We start from the raw sequence: 7095 nt of genomic DNA on the forward strand, positions 1-7095 counted from the left end.
AAAAAAATTATGGTTGTGGGGGAATAAAAGTGTGGAGATTTTGTGTAGTTGAAATTAAGTTGTTAATTTAAGCCTAACGATAGCCACAAAGTAAAAAACCTGTCATAGATATGCAAAAGATAAAAGCATGAAATCAAAACATAGCACTAGAGAAAATCACTTAAGCACAAAGGAAGACAGCAAGAGGGAAAGGAACATAGGCTTTACAAACAGAAAACAATGAAGAAAATGGCAATAATAATTCTTAATATTAATAATTATCTTAAGTATAAATGAATTAAATTCTGTAATAAAAAGATATATGATAACAAAATGGATATATATTATATATACATATATGTATATATTTATATGTGTATGTACATATAAAATATATACACATATATATTTATATGTGTATACATATATTATATATACACATATATGTATATTTTTATGTGTGTGTGAACAGATCACTAATGAATGGATATGGAGATTGACTTAATAATAAGAAAGCTCCCATTAAAAAAATTCCAACCTTAAATCTTCATTATTGAATTCTACCTAACATTTAAAGAAGAATTAATTCCAATATTTCCCAAACTCTTCCAAAAAACTGAAGAGGAGGGAACACTTCCAAAGTCATTTTATGATGTCAGATTTACCCTTATACAAAATCTAGACAACTCTACAAAACAAAGAAGCAAACAAAGCAACAACAGAAATACAGACCAATACGATTGACAAACAAAGATGCAAAAGTATTTACAAAAATACCAGCAACTGAATTCAAAATTAAACAATGTGTATGAAGTCAGACTTATTTTCTACAAAAGCTAGACAAGGATATTATAAGAAATAAAGCAATACAAAACACTACAAATCAATATACCTGATGAACAAAGATGCAAAAACATTCTACAAAAGTCTAGCCAATTGAATTTAAAATTAGAAAACACATATGAAGTCAGATTTACTTGACACAAAAACTAGACAAGAACACTATCAAAAAACAAAAACTAAATACTACAGATCAATATGCCTGATGAACAAAGATTCAAATATCTTCAACAAAATACTAATTGACTAAATTCAAAATTCAAATGCACATTTAAAAGGCTCATTTGTCATGGCCAAGGGATTCATCCCAGGGATGCAACAATGGTTTAACATACAGAAATCAGTAAGCGTGGTAAATCACATTAACGAATAAAGAACAAAAATTGTATGATATAGATGCAGAAAAAAAGTGTCAAAAATCAACATGATCATTCACGATAAAAACTCTCAATAAATAGTTATAGAAGGAATGCACCTGAGCACAATGAAGGTCATAGGTGATGAATCCTCAGCTAACATAATACAGAATGGGGAAATGGTAAAAGCTCTTACTCTAAGTTCTGAAACAAGATGAAGATTTTCACTACCACCACATCTATTAAAATATTACTGGACATCCTAGCCAGAGCAGTTATGTGAAAAAAAAGGAAGAAAGGAAAGGCACCCTAGTTGGAAAGTTAAGAAATTAGTATTTTTGTCTTTGCAGATGCCATGATCTTATATATAGGACTTTCTAGACTCCACAAAAAAACTATTAGAAATAATAAATAAATTCAGTAAAGTTAGAGAATACAAAAATCAACATATAAAAACCAATAGCATTTCTATAACATATTGCAACAGGGAACTGTCTGAATTACAAATAAAAAATTCAATTAACAATAGTCACACAAAAAAATTCAGAATAAATTTAACCAAGAAGGTGAATGATTTCTATGCTAAAATTTATAAAACATTGATGAAAAAATTTTCAAGAAGACATAAATGAATTGAAAGATATGTCTATGTTCATGAATTGAAAAAATTAATATTGTTAACATGTTCATTCCACCCAAAGTGGTCCGCAGATGCAAATACAATTCTTTTCCAAACACCAATGGCATTCTTCACAGGGGAAAAAAAAATCTGAAAATTTGTATGGAGCCACAAAAGACCTCAAATAACCAAAGCAACTTTGAGAAAAAGAACAAAAGTTGAGGCATCACACTACTTGAATTCAAAATACATTACAGAGATACTGTAACCAAGGCAACATAATTCTGGATAAAAAGAAGAACATATATGGGGGTCTTAGGCTGACTGTGGGGCCTCCAGGGCAGTAAGTCTTGGGGTTTGCTTCTTCCCCTGCTGCTGCCAACGACTGACTGGTCATCAGGGTCCAGTGTAAGGTCCACTGGCTGGGCTATAGGAAAGGAATGTGGTCTTGTAAGCAACTTAATGACTGACCTAAAGGTTATTGTGTACGTGGGACCCTCTATGTGCTGTTCTATACAATGGCTGTGGCTCAGGGGAGCGGCAATTTTTCCTTGTCCTGAGATCAAAGGTGACTCATGGTCTTTGTTTGGGGTATCAGTACCTTGCGGGTGAGCCCCTGAGCCTCTCCCAGCTACTGAGGTCGTTTCACCAATTTAGTAGCTTTCTATTAACCCAAACCTTTCTAATGCTATCTATGTAATCCCCAGTAGGAGAAGTGAATGCAGCATTCTTTATTGATAGTTTGCAGGTAGGTGGGGTGAGTCTCACGGAAATAATTCCTGTTCGCCACTGCCTTAGGGGTCCGCATTCTTTCAGGATTATTAGTTGGTTTTATCGTAAAAGTTACAGTAAGGCTGAGGGTGTTATTTTACCCTTACGGGGTACCGGGGTACTGTAACGACAGTAAAGCCCATGGCAGAGAGATTGAAAGCACAAACCAGTACAACAAACACAGTTGAAACCTTGAGCTCACAGCTGTGGCCTTGCCTGCAGCTCTTCTCAGCCAAGCCTTGCTTAGACATGAGAGGCAGCTCTCCATGTTCTGCCTGTGTTGGCTGCATGGCTTCCGCCAAGATAACTTTTCAAATATTTGTTGTAATTTTGTTTGTGATTCTATAACAGATACAGTATGGTTTTAAATATTTTTGAGAAATTATTTACATATCAACTACTTAAACTGCAGAAAAGCAAACACCCCTCACCACCTACTGAGCTGTGTTGGCAGCCGAGCAGAAGGGAACCGCTGACCCAAGCGCTGACGAAGGTACTCACAAGTGGACTGACGGCTGGCTGGCCGTCCAGACCCATGGGCAGATCAGAGGACTGAGCACCAGGAACCACACTCCACAGCAATGTTGGTGGAAGTGGAGACCTCCGAGGGGGTAGATGAGTCAGAGAAAAAGAACTCTGGGAGTAGAGAAAAAAAAAACCACACCAGAATGGCTGACCTCTCTGAGCTCCTGAAGGAAGGGACCAAGGAAGCACATGGCCAGGCAGAGAATACGCAGGTTGTCAAGGACTTCTTGAAAGGCAACATTAAGAAGGAGCTATTTAAGCTGGCCACCACTGCCCTTGACCTCACCTACTCAGCCCTGGAGGAGGAAATGGACCGCAACAAGGACCACTCAGCCTTTGCCCCCTTGTATTCCCCATGGAGCTGCACTGAAAGGAGGCACTGACCGAGGACATGGAGTACTTCTCTGGTGAAAATTGGGAGGAGCAGGTGCAGTGCTGTGAGGCTGCCCAAAAATATGTGGAGCGGATCCACTACATGGGGCAGCATGACCTAGAGCTGCTAGTGGCCCATGCCCACACCTGATACATGAGGGACCTTTTGGGGGACCAAGTGTTGAAGAGTGTGGCCCAGGGAGCACTGAAGCTGCCCAGCATGGCCGAGGGGATGCAATTGTACCTGTTTGAGAGTATGGGCAATGCCCAGCAGTTTAAACAGTTCTACCGGGGCAGGATGAATGCCCTGGACCTGAACCTGTAGACTGAAGAGAGGATTGTGGAGGAGGCCAACAAAGCCTTTGAATACAACATTCAATGAACTGAACCAGGCTGGCTCCACATTGACTAGAGAGACCCTGGAGGATGGGCTCCTTGTGCATGATGGGAAAGGAGACATGTGCAAATGCCCCTTCCACGCTGCTGAACTAGACAAAGGTGCCCTGGAGGGCAGCAGCTGCCCCTTCCAAACAGCCACTGCAGTGCTGAGGAAGCCCAGCCTTCAGGTCATTCTGGTCGTCGGCATGGCACTGGCTGCTGAACTCTTAGCCTGGTACTACGTGGAAGGACCCATCACACCATGCTGCTGCCCTACCCCATCTCCACCCCTGACTAAACTAAAGTCACCGCCTCAGGTGACTGGACTTAAGAAAACAACAAATAAAGTCAGGCATGAGAAAAAAAAAAAAAAGCACACCTAGCACACAATTCACACATGAACCGTCCCAGCTCAGTTCTGCCTACTGAGTTTCTGTTGTTTACCACTTGCTAGCAAAGATCAGCTTATTTTTCTTCCTTCAAAGTCTTCCTCAAGGTAATCCTCTGGTTGAGGCTACCCTTTTGCAATCTCTGCTGATTACAATGCTGGACTGGAAAAGTCCAGGTGGTACAAACTCTTTTGTATGGCTTCTCTAATCCTCTTTGGCAGGTAGAACTGTTTATGGTGCCAGGCCATCTTTCCAAGAGCTTCTGTTGACTTTCTTGAGATCTACCTTAAATACATAGTTTTCTGATTATATCTTCACATATGACATTCCAGGCAAAGCCCTGTCAATAAGGAGTGTTTCCAATTTCTGATTCAAGGCAAGAGGTATTATTGAACTTATGCAAATAACCCTGTCACAAAATATGAATACTCCCAAATATTTTCCAATTCCAGAGGAGTCAGGGAGGGCCATCATTTTGACACTGCAGTCTAATTCCATCTCTGAGTTAAAAAGGACTTGGGCTACCATCCCAAAGGATCTTCAGATATCTTCTCAGACCACAATAACCACTTGACCAGCCAGAAACTATTGATGAAGCTACCTCAAAATTTGTAAACCTGGACAGCAGCATTAAGAAAAGTAGAACAGGGCCTGGCAGATGGCATGATGGTTAAGACACTGGACTCCTACATGCCCAACCACAGTTTGTGTCCCAGACCTAGAGGCTTGCTTTCTCATTTTCTCAATCTCTCTCTCTCTGTCTGTCTCTATCTAGTCAAATTAAAAAAAAAACAAAGAAAATTAAATAATTCTACAAAGGAAAAGCAGAAGCAGAGGCAGCACCAGTTCCAGAGGACACAGACATGATTCAGAGCACTGTACCCTACCTGGACACCCTCATGCCTGACCTGACCATGTGGTCATGGCTCCTCAGGACTAGACTGAGGGTGGACAGATAAACTTACAGAAAACGAGATGGGAATTTGAAGTGTTTGCCCACATAACCCCCTTATAGTCTGCCTCTACCAGTTGTTGGATGACCCTGGACGAGAAGTTCATCCACTGGTTCCAGAGGCAGCCACTCCTAACAGAGATAGAGCTGTGCACTCTGATGTGAGACTGAAGCAGCTACCGAGACCACCACCACCCCGTCTAAGCCACCTCAGAAGAGCCTGGTGAGGAGGCTCAGCCTACTGATTCTGAGGTGGGATGTTCGCACCTGCAGCATCCCCACCAAGGAGCAGCCCAAGTCTAAGGCTGGAGGGAGCTCAGGCAAAACCATGGAGCCTGTCAGAAGGTCATCCTGCGATCAAACCACTCAGGAGGGCTCCGACACACACCTGACCAGGCTCAGAGAAAGCTCTCTGAGTCTTCCTCATCATGTTCCTCTATCCATTACAGGGACACAAATCCCTCTCAGATGTCATCCTAATGACCCTCTCTCTTCCCCGCCATCCTCCAACAACAATCTTACAATCTGCAGCACCATGCCTGTGACATAACGATGTCATAGTGCTGTCTCCTGTTAAGCCAGCAGAATGAAGACAGCTTTATCATCCACATCATCATAGAAGACAGCAAGGGCAACATGAGCAAGGGAATTGTGTTGATGATCAGGATAAACTCCCTCGCTGTGACCCAGAAAGCAGTGCTGAGCAAGATCTGAACTTGGACCTGCTGAGACTATGAGCTGGTGCAGGTCACCTTGGGGGACAAAGATCTTGTGAGCCCAGACTTGGCAAATTTCTTTTACGCCATGACAGCCAAGAGAACTTGACTGCATTTTACACAGAAATAACTCCACGAAGAACAAGGGAAACTATGTAGCTGGACCAGCTTGACGTCGCCCAGGACAGCTAGACGGGACTGCTGTGTAGTGACAGGACAGCAACATCACCTTGGAGGGGAGGGACCAATGACTCCTTGCTTGCCAAAGGCCTTGTGGGGCCGAGAAAAGGCCAATTGATCCCAACTGCCATCCAGTGTTACAGGATCATCAGTGAAGCCAGCAGATATTTACTGATTACCTGCAGTGTGCAAAGCACCGTAAGAGGCGTTGTGGGGAAACTGAAAATGAATTAGATGTGAAACAGATGAATGATTCACTGATTGTTTTTGACCTATGTGAGGCTGAAGTGGAAAATTATCCATATATATTTATATCTCTATATTTACATGTATATATACACATAAAGAATGACTTTAGGGGATATTCTAGGCAATGGGAGACAAATTTGCCTAGTGGTTGGGAAGTTGAAGTCACTTTTCTTGTAATTTTTTTTTCTTGAGAAATTTTTGCAATAGAGTGCATGTGCTCACCAGAGAGACAGAAAGTGAGAAATCATCCCCAGTAAGGATGGCCACTCCACAATCCCTTCTCCTCCATTCTCCTCTCAAGATTTTGGGCACATGCCTGGCATGTTTTAAGCCGCCGGGTCTGAGCCTCAAATCACAGTCAACTACGTGGGAGTCCAGCATCGTAACCATTATGCCATCTGCTGGTCCTGAAGTCACTTTTTACAGGGAAATAGAAGGAACTGAGAACCTCGTCTCACACTGATCCCAGCCATGGCACTCCAGAGACCCCACTTCTAACAAGACCACTTTCTCCAACAGGGGAGATCACTTTTTCCAACAGGGACTGGTTTCATACCACACTCACACAGATGGCACTGCCAGGCTGTCCTGATAAACACACCCAGAGTTTTTGAGCATACTCACTACTGGAACAGTGGTCACGGGAGTCCAGTCGACTGTGCCAACCTAGGTGAACCCCTATGAGAATCAACTGGGGATCAACTATGCCCTGATATTTCTCTGCTTAATATTCCCCTGTTCTACGTGGCACTGAGGTGTGTGGGCCTGT

At 42.2% G+C, this 7095-nt stretch overlaps 2 pseudogenes; both read left to right on the plus strand.

Annotated features, from left to right (window-relative positions):
* The first annotated feature begins 3131 nt into the window (after positions 1-3131).
* On the plus strand, positions 3132-5169 carry LOC102484967 (heme oxygenase 2 pseudogene; annotated as a pseudogene).
* A 96-nt stretch (positions 5170-5265) lies between these two features.
* LOC114009997 (ral guanine nucleotide dissociation stimulator-like 1 pseudogene) lies at positions 5266-6195 on the plus strand (annotated as a pseudogene).
* Positions 6196-7095: the final 900 nt, after the last annotated feature.

The sequence above is a fragment of the Tupaia chinensis genome, unplaced genomic scaffold, assembly GCF_000334495.1.
Source record: "Tupaia chinensis unplaced genomic scaffold, TupChi_1.0 Scaffold000678_1, whole genome shotgun sequence".
NCBI lineage: Eukaryota > Metazoa > Chordata > Mammalia > Scandentia > Tupaiidae > Tupaia > Tupaia belangeri.